A 13075-nucleotide genomic window follows, 5' to 3' on the forward strand; every position below is an offset into this window, starting at 1 on the left:
TCTGAAACCTTCTCCCCAGCACTGATAGCATCACAGGTAATCCCAGTGCTCCTGGGCAAACAGGGAGCTGGCATGGGAATGGCAGAGCCGTGGCTGTGAAGGAGCCTGCACCAGCTCCTTGCACCTTCTCACTGCCATGTCCCTTCAGTGCTGCTTCTCACCTGTGGGATCCATGTGGAAATGGAGCAGAAAGGTGAATTTTGCTAATCCTGCAGGTACCAGCTGCTCCTCTTGTCCTTTACACAGCAACATTCCCGTAGAGCTACCCACAGGGAGGGCAGATGGGTGGTCTTGCAAGTATTTACTCTGTGCACACCGAATGCTGGAAGGACCACAGACATCAGTTTTCAGTTCTTACTTAGAATTCCCAAGAGCCAAAAAGGCACATTTTTAATATATATATTTCTACATACCAACTAAAACATTTCAATTAAAAGAAAACAATAATGCTTACAAAAAATCTACTCTGCACTGTTGTCTTCCCCCCTCAAAAAAATTAAGCACATCAGTGGGATAACTTTGGGGTTTTTCAGTATCCCTGTGTCCCAGGTAAGCCTGAACAGGCAAACATCTGTGATTTGCAATGTTGCCTTATTTTCACATCTAAGCCCCTTAATATAACTCACACCAGAGCAGACACAGCTCCCTGCAACCTTTCAGCTGGCAAGCACTACCCCATGGAGGTGTCTTCATCGTCCTCATGCGTTCCCTCATCCTACACCTACAGGGACATGGATCCCTCAACAGGATGGACCCCTCCACCTCTGCCATCCGTGCTGCTCTGAACTTGTACTCGCTTCATTGCAGTGGATAAGAGTTGAGAAGTACCTGACAGTGCCCAGTAAGGACAGAATATCTGCAAAAATCCTGGATTTCAGCCAACAAGCTGCAGCAGGAGAAAGGCCAAGAGAGGGACCCAGACACTACCGATGGCCCTGGCTCAGCTGCTCTCATGGGCCCAGCATGATATTCCCATGGCAAACTCAAAGCTGGGCAAGACAGAGCGATGTGGAAGGCCCACAACATCAACACCCTTCTTAAACGCCGTGGTTGCTTTCCCTGTGAAAGGCCGGGCTGTCACTCAAGTCAAGAAGTGAATGAATGCATGAGCGGGAGATCCAGGTTTCTAATTAAACTGGAAAGTTGGAACGTGTAATGCCAGATTTAGCTGTGCTGTCTTGCAACACCTCATTAACCCAGGGCTCTCCTCTCGTTAGGCTTCTGCCGCTCAGAAACCGCCCCCGCAGGTACACGCTTGACGCCCAACCGGGGAAAAATGTCAACACTTGGGCTGAAAAATAACCCCAGGGAAGCCACAGTAATTGCTTCAGACAGATGGACAAGCCAGGATGGCATTGCCCAGGGAAACCATGCTCACCTCAGGGAGTTTGTCCTCAGGGTGAGAGGTGAGGCGAAGGGGGAGGAAGGAGAATTATAAGATTTAATAAAATCATTACACGTGAAGATCTTTCCCAGTAAGTGCAGGGAGCCCAAGTGTGCTGTGAGAGGTTTTCTGAAGTGTGAAGGAAAGGGAAGAAAGGAAAGAGAAGGAACAAAAGAAGGGAGGGAGGCAGGGAGGGAGGGACAAGAAAATGCCAGAGAAAGGTAAAAGCTGGGTCGGTCCACATTGCACAGCTGGACTGGGCAGTGGGATGTGCTGGAGGGTGGGAACACACACCTCTGCTCCATGGGACAGATGGACCAGTGGTCCTTCAGTCCATCATGAGCTCCCTGTACATACAGGGCAGATGTCCTGTCCAGTACTCTCCATCTTTGTGTGGACATTGAGGGGCTGGATTGTGTCCAGGGCAGGCAATGGAGCTGGGGAGGGGACTGGAGCACCAGTCTTATGAGGAGCAGCTGAAGGAGCTTGGGGGGTTAAGCCTGGAGAAAAGGAGGGTCAGGGGGGATCTTCTCACTCACTACAACTCCCTGACAGGAGGGTGGAGCCAGGTGGGGGTCGGGCTCTGCTTCCAGATAACAAGTGACAGGAAAGAGGAAACAGCCTCAAGTTGTGCCAGGTGAGGTTTAGGTTGGATATTAGGGAAAATTTCCTTCCTGAAAAGACTGTCCAGGCCTGGCACAGGCTGCCCAGGGCAGTGGTGGAGTCCCCATCCCTGGGGGGATTTAAAAGCCATGTTGATGTGGCACCTAGGGACATATTTTAGTGGTGGCCTTGGCAGTGCTGGGGCAACGGTTGCACTCGATGATCTTAGAGGGCTTTTCCCGCCTAAATTATTCCATGACTATGATTTTCAGCCAAGGAAGTCCACATAGGGAGCACCAGGGCTGCTGCTCTTTCGTCTTCGCTTTCCGATCGGGAGCCGGCGGGAGCCGGGCAGGGACAAGCTACGAGGGCGGGAGGCATCGAACAATAAAGAAAACAAACAAACTCTGCCCCCCAAGGCACACGCGAATTCCGCTTTCCCTCTGGAAGCTCCGCCGCGCCCGAGCCGCGGGATGCCCGGGAGGTGGCGGTGCGGAGGCGCCGGGAGCGCCGGGAGCGGGGAAAGACCGGGCATCCCCCATCCCCAGCGCTGCCGGTGCCAGCGGGCGGACATCGAAGCGCCAACATCTGGCTCAGCATCTGGCGGACAAATGGAGCGAGAGGAGCTGAAGGGGGCCCGGGAAGAGGTGGGTCCCCCCACTTCCCCAGGGGTGCTGGTGCTGCGCCCATCCCAGGGAGCCCCCGCTGCCCCCCGCGTGGGACTGGGGCTGGCCAGGGACCCCCGTGGGCAGCAGGAAGGGCAGAGTGGGGTTACACTCCTGGCAAAACCGCTCATGCCTTAACGTGGCTTCTCCTTCCCCATCCTCTCACCCTGCTGCTGCTTTGCCCGGGAGACAGCGCTCGGCCCCAGCGTGATGAGCCAAACCAACCCGAGCAAGGGAGCCTGGAATAGTCTGTTATTAAACTCTGGGAACTGATGGGAATCCAAGCAAAAGGAAAGCTTGGGTTTCTGCTGCTTTCCTGTGGTTGGCATTTTGGAAAGGCTGCTGGAGGACACACACCGCTCAGGACAGGAGCTGTGGGATGTGGTGCTGGGCACCATGGATGCCGTGGAGCATCTTCCCCTCTGAGGCTCCGGCAAGGACTGAGGGAGTCCCTGCAATCACAGCCCCAGCCTGGCACCTCATGATGCCCATCCTTGAAGCTCTCCCTGGCCAATGAGCTGCAGCAGCACTGCCCACACCCCCATCTCCATACACCCATCTCCAGCACCCCCTGCTGCATCCCAGACCTCCCTCCTCACTGTCCCAAGCCTTTCCTGAGCACAGTTATGCCAAACCACTTCAGGATGTGCTGACTGAAACAAGCTCTTGGGACAGCACAGCTATTCCCATTTGTGCTGTGACTCTGTTTTCAGAGCCAGTATCTGAAGAGTTCCTGAGCTGTGGAGGGTAAATCTCTGGCCAGGGTAGTGGGACAGTGTAAATCTGTTCAATAAAGAGGAGCAATTTCCATAGGGAAGGTCCCACTGGGAAGAATGGAGGGATTTGCCAGAGCAAGGTCTGCCAAACCTCCACCTCACAGCATCACTGCAGTTCGTGCAGGTTGGGCTCTTTCTCAGCACGTGCAGCAATTTGTTCTGGCTAGTGAGGGTGGCTTGTGGCAAGTGCTAATCCCAGCTCTGGGGTCGAGCCCCTCAGGAGGGGGAAGAGGCCCCATCGCCCAGTCCTCACTCCTCTGGAGATACTGAGTATCCAAAAGCAGCAGCTTTGTGTAATCCCCACACAAAGAGGTGGTCACTGCTAATGGGTTTACCTGCTTAATTCTCCCCGGCCCTTCCTGGCTCTCAGGGTTTTCCCTTCCCCACTGACTCAGTGCTACAGGAAGCTCTGCTTCCCACATTAAGCAGATTGTCTGCAGCAGGACATGCAAATGCATTTATCCCGCTGAATTCCCGAGCCGTTACACCACGGCGTTTCCGGGATATGAATCCTCTGTCACTCACATCCTTCCCTGCCACATTTCCGGGCCTGGGCCACGACACATTTATCACCCAAGGCTCAGAGCATCTTCAATCCCCCTGGCTCCCAAGGCGGTTCCCCTGGGATCATCTGCTGTCACCACTGAATGCCCAGAGGAACCCTGGTGCTCACGGTAACCACCAAAACACCTCCCACCCCACTGCCAGGGCTCACCCCTGACCGGCACAGCCCCACATCAGGGGGTCCTGGTAGTGAATACACTTGGGACGAGCTCAACCCGCTTTCCACCGTCCCAAATTTACTTCTTCTCCGCAGAAATTATCCCAACATGGGTTTCCTCCTTTTGCAGGAGAGGAGCTGAGAAGGAGCGGGGAGTGGGTACCTGCACCCACACGTGCCAAAAGAGCCGGCTGCTGCAACTTGCCTCAATTAAAAGGGGTTTCTAGGCTCAGATCAAACGCTGGCCTAATTCAGGAAGGAAAGGCTCTGTCACAGCACTGCTGGGCAGGACACTGGGCAAAAAAACACAGCCATGAAAAGTTACAGCTTGATAACTCAGACTGCAAAGTCTGTGCTCTTTAGAGAACAAGGCCTCAAGCTCGGGTCCAAACCCTGCTCTCCAAGGACAGCTCCAGCTTTCCAAAGCAAATCGAAGTGCAATTCAAAGCCATCTGAATCCAATCGCTGCTCACTCGGGCAGATCCCCCTTGTCACCAAGCACGGAAATTCAATATATGGGAAGAACTTGAAACAAAAAAATGGAATTCTGTTTATTTTCCTAGTAGGAGTCTGGCCTAAACCCTTCACTTTTTGAGAGTCAGTAACTGTCGCTTCCTTTTTTACCCTCCTTTAATTACATTTCTAAACTAAATGAGAACCAAGATGAAGGCTTGGGGCACTACCACAGCCTCTTTGGCGAGATGTACCCTGGCCAAAGGTGCAATTCCAAAACAAGACAACTCCAAAACAAAACAAAACAATGAATTATAATTAAAATACTGGTTTACCAATTTTTCTCAGAGTCTGGACAGGTTTTCCCCAACACAAAAAAATCCTATTTTTTTCTAGCCAACCTGTCTAAGAAAGAGCTTGTGAAGGGCATCTATAAGGAAGGCAGACCCTGCCCTTACTGTGCCTGTCCACATCAACAGTCTGGGAAAATGCACTAAGGCACCTTGAGTTTTCCCCATCCAGGTTCCTCAATATGCCATGTGGAGCCAGGTAAAGATGGAGGGAAGGAGAGAGGGAGGGACATGTCACCTGGATGAGCTGGGCAGAGCCAGATGCTGATGGTACCGAGCAGGAAGCCCCTTGCTCAGGTTTAGGTCACCTCTCCCCCCAGTCTCCTTTCTAGATGGTTCTGAAATTTTAGTCTGGAAAAAAATGATGGTGTCAAAGTAGCAGGAAGGGAAAAACAACACAACTGCCTCACAGTTGTCATTGCAGATGCCTTTGTGTCTGAAGCAAAAGGCACATGGACACTGTGCTTCGGCATTAGCTGCAACCACCACCATGAGGAAACCCCTCACCCCACTCACACCTGCACTGCTGTGCAGGGTGACTCCAGCTCCTTCACCACTTCAGGATTTAGCTTTCCTTGTGCACCATGTAGTTTATATTGTGTTAAGCCCATCTAGACAGCAAACCATTTCCTCCTGCTTAACAGCCCTCCTGTTCCTGCCCGGGATCCACTGCACGCCACTAAGCCCAAACGATTAACACTGTCTCCACCACGGAGCAAAGAGAGGCCCCACAGCTCTTAAACGCCCTGCCCTCCCCAAGCTTGCTCTGGGCTGGGTTTCTGTAACAGGCCTTCTTCCCTCCAAACACTTGTGACACATGTTAATTTATTCTGTGCCCATGGGATGGGGCCCAGTGTGCACAGCACAGCTTCATGGACCGTCCTGCTCCCCCAGCTAGGAGCTGCTCCATCCCATTATTCCAAATCCTAAAGACATCTCTTCTCCTTCCACACTGAACTGCAGGTTTTAACCTCACTTTTTTTTAGTAAAATCCATTTTCTGGTTGCATTCAATGCTCACTTAGCTCCTGTCCACCTCCAAGGTCCTACTGTCTGGTGCTGCTGTAGCTCCCACTCCTCTTAGCTCCAGCCCCACTGCTGCCCACCCAGTGTCCCAGCTCACCTCCCCATGTAACCAACCAGAAATTACACCCCACAGAAGAGTTAAACCAGCCTGGAGAGTTGCTGCTGCCCCACTTTGCTGCCTGAACACCATCCAAAAGCAATTAGGCAGCACAATAACCCCGGTCGGGAGCAGTGAGGTTCTGCAGGGACAGACGACGCGACAGCAGCAGCACCAGCCACCCCATTCTCTCCAGGATTTTTTTCTGCAAAGCCATTTCCATTCACAAACACAAATTCAATTTTCTTTCCTCAAGCTTCCAGTGCTAAACCCCCAGCCCAGGCTCCCCCCACCTCACAGTTTGTGCTGCCTGGTCTCATCCATCCATCCCTGCAGAGTTTTTGCCCCTCCCACAGCACAGGAACCCCAAGCAGCCCTGGAAAGCCAACACAAACTGCCACTGGGACACCACCCCTAATGCTGACAAATCTGCAAATAAGTAAGTGATGACAAGAAAAAGAAAAGAACAAATAAAAGGACCCGGAGGAAGGAATCTGCCTGGGGAACAACTCCATCTGGGCTTGGCACCGGGATGCACTCACCACATCACTTGTAAAGGGACGATGGGTCCTGGTCACACAGAGCTGCTGGCTCTGACCCCGCAGGGATTTGGCCAGTTCAGACGCTGAGGGTGCAGGAATTCTCTGCTGAAACAGGGGCCACACAGACAGGGATTCATGAAAAAATAAAGTAGGTGTGTGTTTCCCTTGCTTCCCTGCCCCGGCCAGGCTGGGCAGTGACGCCGGCATCACGAGCCGGGAGCTGCAACCAGCATCACCTCAGGTCTCTGTCCCACAAAGTCATCACTTCCTGGCAGTGTTTTACTTATCTCATGTGTTTATTTTCTATATGGTTTGTCCTGAAATATGGCAGTTTGGACTTTCTAGACTTTCCTGTCCTGCTGGGGTAAGCCCAACTTGTGGGACGACACGGGAGATGGAATCAGCCAGCGCTGCTACTATTGTGCTCTGACTTCTACCAGCTCCACAGAGGTTTTGTGGGATTTGGAGGGTTTTTTTTGTTTCTCAGCTATTTTTTCTCTTATTTTTGCTCTCCCCCCCCCCTTTTTATTTTTTTAACTGAACTAGTGGTTTTAACACTTGATAACTTTAATCTTTTTACAAGTTAGAAATAGAAAAAAAGCTCTACTTTTCCAGGTTTTCATGAAAATAGGAGAATCTCTCAGGTGGGTATTCTCTGTGGGTGACTGCTGGGATGTGCCAGTGTAGCAGCAACCACAGGCCCTGTGTTTCCCCAAGTCACCACCTCACCAGGACCTTAATTCTGTGCATTTTGGGACAGAGCATCTCTCTGATGACAGCATGATGTTCAGCCCCAGCTGAAGCAGTGCCATGACCATCCCCCAACCCAACGATCAAGAATAAGAATTAAAAGAAAAAAAGAAAACCTCTTTGAAATCAGTTTTAAGTAAACAAAAAATTGATCTCACGAGCTTCAGTAACCACAAGCATAAATTTGGGTTTGGCTGAGCTTTGTGTTTTGATTGGGTTCTTCTGCATCACATATGAAGTCTATTTTAGGATGATTTGCTCGAGCAGTTCAACACATCACCAGGGCCAACAGGCACTCAGCAGTCACTCGGGAGCCACTGCTGTCCCCATGGCCACCAGCTGCCCTGGAGTGGCAAGAGGCAGAGCTGGCCTGGAGGGCAAACAAAGTGCTTTATCCCTTGCGATCCTACTACCATGGGCAAGCTCTGGCATGAGTTCTCCCGCTCATCTGGTCACTTCTCCTGCTTCTGTACATGTTCTTGGCTACACCAAGCCTGCTGCCTGTTTTTATCCACAGCCAAACAACCTGGCAGGAGTCCCTGAATACCTGTCCTTGCCCCAGGACAGGCAGCCGTGGCAGTTGTCACCTCCCCAGGTGAGGGACAGAGGCACAGCTCACCCAGCCATCTCCACATTCCCATAGCTCCAAGCTTGGCTGTAGCAGGAGGGAAACCAGAGTGTGCCAGAGCCCCGCCTGAGGAGTGTCAGGAGAATTACAAAGCTGCACAGAACATCTCACCACTGCACTTTCCGGAGAGATAAGGGCCCGGGGGCGGCATTCCTTGGCTGGAGACTGAGAGCTCCTGTGCTCCCAGCCAGAGGGAAGGCAGGGAACTGCTGACAGCCTGAACACTCCTCTGCTTCCCAGCCCTGCCATCGGCTCCAACAGCAGCTGCTGCCTGCCCCGAGTTACCTCAGCACTCACAGAACATACTCCTGTGGTCAAAAGTTACTCCTTCCCTACCTCCTGGCAAAGCTGGGACTGCTGGAACAAGGAGGCAGAGTCATTCACTCATCCTCACAGGAGAGAAGAGGTCGGTCCTGGCTGGGAGTAGAACCCCCAGGGCAAGGGGAGCAGCAGCGCCATGCTCGGAGCCTCGCAGGGCTGGGGGCAGTGCTGGATTGAGCCTGTTGCAGAAGCACGAATCAGGCACAGAACAGTGCAAGCTGCTGTGAAACAGAAGTACTAATTGCTAGGGCTGACATGTCACTGATGAGGCCGAGAGCCACACATGGCTGGGGCTCTACCTACCCTGAAAGAAATTACCTAACCGAATTCATGCCCATAAAACACTGACAGCTCATCCCCACATACTCAGTATTCAAAGAATGACTGTTGTCATCTTCCAAAACTCTCTGATTAAAAAATATATCTAACTGGAATGACTGTAGGTTGGCTTCACCTATTCATTCACCACGAGTGAATTATTCAGTTTTCCAGAACCCCAAAGCAGAAACCCTCCCCACTGAGATGGACAGGACGTGCTTTTAGTGGTTTAGCAGCTGTGCATCCTGTGTGTCCTTCGTGACAGCCACGAGTCCCCCTGCAGCACTGTCAGACTGCTCTACGTACATCTGCACTTTTGTAGTAACTTCAATATAAATATATATTTATATCTAGTCCAGGAGTTGGACTCAGTGATCCTTGTGGGTCCCTTCCAACTCAGGATATACCACAATTCTCTGATATATTTATATTTGTCATACGTTCAGGAAGGCTGACTTTTCAAAGTCTTGCAGGGCTTGGAACAAGGAACAATTATAATCAGGAAGTGAGCAGAGTGAGACATCTCCCATCTTTTTACGGAAAAAAAGTTCCATTTCTATCACTGTAGGGATAGATCTGACATTAAACTCAAGCTACCGGTATATAGGAAAAAAAAAACCAAAAGTAGTGATTCTACAAAGTAAATTCCTATTAAATTGTTATCAGATTTTAACATTTCAAGACAGATAGAAAAAGCACTTCTTACCTATAACATAAAATGATCTGGAATTTCTGTGGAAAACAGCCTGACCTGCTGAAGCACGTGGAGAAGAGCACATGGAGACAGCAGGGCCACGGCAGCACCTCACTCACCAAAGGATGGCTTTGGCACAAGTGTGAGCACCACCTTGCACAGAACCTGCTCTCTTCCTCACACAGCAGCAACTTCAACTTCTGTGTGTTCTTTGCACATCCCTGGATGGAAAGAATAATTCAAATTAGCCATTAGCTGAGATTATTTGGAATTAGTGAGGTTCTGCATGATGCTGCTGGAGCATAAAACCTGCCATGGTTGGTTGAGGAAGAGTGAGAATGGCCCAGGAGGTTTCTTAAGAGTAGTTTATATCCAGATGTTTAACTTTTTAATGAATTTTTATGCTTTTATTAATTTTATTCAAATCTGATAGATCCTTGTCTCTAAACCAGCAGCATCTGCACTGGTGTTTAAGAGCAGCATTTCCAAGAACAGATGCAGGGGGACACAAGGGACAAACCTCTCGTTCCCAGGGCTTGCCCTCTCTGTTTCCAGACCATAGCAAGCCCACACAGCAGCCTGAAATTATTTAATCCACAGCACAGGAGCCTTAACCACCTGCTGCAAGCGGAAAATGACAATGACAGGGAGAAAAGGCAAATTTTATTGTGTCTGGAGAACTGCAGCTCCGTGAAGCTGAAGTATTTAAATAGACAAGAATCTTTTGTTCAGGAAACTGAGCACTAATAATAACATTTCCTCCCGCAAAGCAGGCTTCTTCCCAGCTGCTTTCCACGGTCTCTGCCTCCTCCTGTTCTCCTGGCACTGTCCCAGACCTTATCACCCCCCTTTCCCCTCTCAGGCTACAGAACACCCCACGGTTTTCCAGGCTACCTTCACTCCAACTTTCCCTCCTCCACCAAACATACAGATTTTCTATTTGATTCCCTGCTCCGTTTTTTCCTCCAGGCTGTCTCAGCAAGCACACACCAAAAAGAGAAAGCCTCTCTTCTATGGCTCTGGTGTCCAGTGACACGGCTCCCCCTGGCCCCACAGCCTTACTGGGAGAGTCTGGTCCTGCTCACACAGACATCCCACTTGGAGAACACAGGACACCAGAGCAGGCTCATTGCAGAGTCACCACCACCATCTTTTGCCAAATGCCCATAGCTTCCCAAAGCTCAGGGAGAGTTTTAAGAGGAATGAGAGAAGACACAGATTGATGTCCCATCACCCCATCAACTTTCCAAACCCTGGCCAGAGTATGGAGGTGTTCCAGCTATCCAGCTGGAAAATATTTAATTGTTAATTATTTAATTACTTATTCATTTTCTATGGACAAGCTTCCCAAGTCAGCCCTAAAATAAAAATCCACCCCAGGACACCAGTCCTGTACATGGGTGTTGAGATCCACTGCTGTGGGAGCAGAAAGGCTCTTGATGTAGCCAGATACCCCGTCAAGGGAGGACGGGGAATTTCCTGGAGCAAAGACCAAGCCTTAATTTGTTCCTGCCAGCACAGAACAATGTGCTGAAGGAGCCAGCAGTCATTGTCTGGGAGAGCAAAGCTGTGGCTCCCGTCTTCCCACCGGAATAACAGCCCTGTCCCCACAGCTGGCAGGTTACGCATCAGCAGTGGTCCCGGGAGCTGAGGGCTGGGGGCTCCCAGACTATGGGAAAGGACAAGCCAGTGCTGGCCTTGCAGCCCCTTACTAGGGCAAAATAAACTGAAGAAAGAGATTGAGCAGTCAAAAACCAGGTCTTTTGGAAATCAAGTCCTACCTGGAAGAAATGTAGGGCTGAGGAAACCGTGGCTGAGGTGGAAATGAGGGGAGTTAGAGCAGGGGGTTGCAGCTGCTTGGAGATCATGGCTCAAATCCTTCAATATCAATAACCACAGCTTTGTAAGGTGACAAATTTGAATACCAAAGTGCTGGGTATTCAAAGAGGAATAGAAAAACGAGCAAAAATAAATGAGTTTAAGGAAAAGGTATCTTGTTTCCATCTTAAAGAAGCTGAAGAGGCAGGACAATTCTTATCCATATCCCAACATATTTGCTGTAATTAATTTAAGAACAGAAAATTCACAGATGGAAAAAATATCATTCAGTCAAGACTAAAGTGTCCTGGCAGTGTTGGTGCAAAATCGTCCCTGGTTCTACTGAAATAAATTGGATTTAATGTTGGTTTGATCTCCTGAGTTCAACAGGGCCACAATCCTGCTCTGCACCCTCAAACCAGCTTTGGAGTAGAGGATGGGTGTGAAGTCAGGAAAGCTGCAAGGTATTAATGAATATATAAAAATTAGGGCCCAGATTTCCATACACAAAACCCTAAAGAAATTGGATCCCAAATGCCAGTTTTAATTAAAGAGCAGCTTATTACAAATAAGAATATTTTAAAAATTCCAGGAAGTAATATGTAATTATGCATCTACAAAGCTGATGACTCAAATTATTCTACTGATTTGAAATACAGTATCCAAACGCATTTTATATATGCATTAAACTTGTTATTTTAATAAATATGTGGAGGAAACATGGAAATGTGTGTCTGCTTTTAGAAACCAGTGGCTAAATCCCTGATCCATTCATGTGCATGAGAAAAGTGAAGCAAAGGCTTCACTCCTTTTATTTTATTCTTAAGCAAGTAATGATTTAGAAAATGTACATTATCATCAACACTATAATCACCATCCCGAGCCTATAATCCCACGAAGGAAGCCTGCACTGCACATAAACTAAGTCTACTGGGGGTTGTTGAAGCTTAAGTTCCTTAAGAATTATTTTTAAGTTCCTCTCCATCAAGGATATTATAAGTAATGAGAGCAGCTGCAATTGTGGCTTTTTAGAAAGTGTTCTCCCAGCTTGTTCTAAAAAGGCTGTTTTAAAGGTCGTGCTGCTGAGACTGTGGTACAGTGCCTGGGCTGGCTGGTATAAAGTAACTGCATTTTAGTTGGCATCTGGCTGAGCCTATATTTTCATTTGTAAAAATTGAAAACTTCTTGGAAGAACTCCACAGCCTACAAAAAAAAAAAAAAAATGTTCTTCTTGAAAACTAGTTACAAGTTAATGATAATTCCACTTTGGGCAGGAAGGAAGGGTTTAGGCTGGACGTCCCCGGGTGAGTCGGGAGGATGTTAAACCACAGCCCTGCTCTGCTGCTCGGGTCCCATTCACAGCCCAGGCTCCTGCTCAACGGGACAAAACACCCCATTGCCAGGAGATTCATTAAACATCTTCCACAGAACCAAATTACTTCTATGAGCGCTAAGTAATTCTGAATATGTGAAAGCTTTCTGAATGGAGTTCAAATCCAGCTTTTCCTTTGATACATCCCTAGAAGGAACCTCAAATATTAAATCCTGAGAAATGTAGACGAGACCCCATAAAAGCTGAGACATCCTTGATACATACAATGGGATCCCTTATGCTGGAGATACAGTGAAACATTCACAGACGTCACAGTAAAACTCAAATTCTGATTTATCCCCACATTTAGCTACAGTCGGGGTACAATTCTGGTTAGAGTGTCCATTTGCCTAAAATATATATTTTTAGCTACCTTAAGGGGCTTTGGAGCTATCCTGTGTTGGGAAAAGAACAGGTCATTATTCGGAAGGACCTGCTGTAACTTCCACATGAGAAACAGGCTGGGGCACTGGATTTAACCAAAATGGAGCTGTACAAGTACCAAGGCAGATACATAACCTCTCCTCTTCACTGAAGGAAAAGCCTGCTGTGCTATTC

General features: G+C 49.1%; 1 long non-coding RNA gene across 4 annotated transcripts in view; it reads right to left on the bottom strand.

Annotated features, from left to right (window-relative positions):
• Window positions 1–13075, bottom strand: part of LOC126638418 (uncharacterized) — a 72934-nt gene that overhangs the window by 24868 nt on the left and 34991 nt on the right. For 2 of the 4 annotated variants that reach the window (XR_007628589.1, XR_007628592.1), the window contains exon 1: window positions 162–1790. This is a non-coding gene — a long non-coding RNA (uncharacterized LOC126638418). Of the gene's footprint in view, window positions 1–161; window positions 1793–9339; window positions 9549–13075 lie in introns of those variants that run through there. The other 2 variants (XR_007628590.1, XR_007628591.1) reach the window with 2 other exon arrangements.

Source organism: Myiozetetes cayanensis, unplaced genomic scaffold, assembly GCF_022539395.1.
Source record: "Myiozetetes cayanensis isolate MyiCay16 unplaced genomic scaffold, myiCay2020 scf17, whole genome shotgun sequence".
Taxonomy (NCBI): Eukaryota; Metazoa; Chordata; class Aves; order Passeriformes; family Tyrannidae; genus Myiozetetes; species Myiozetetes cayanensis.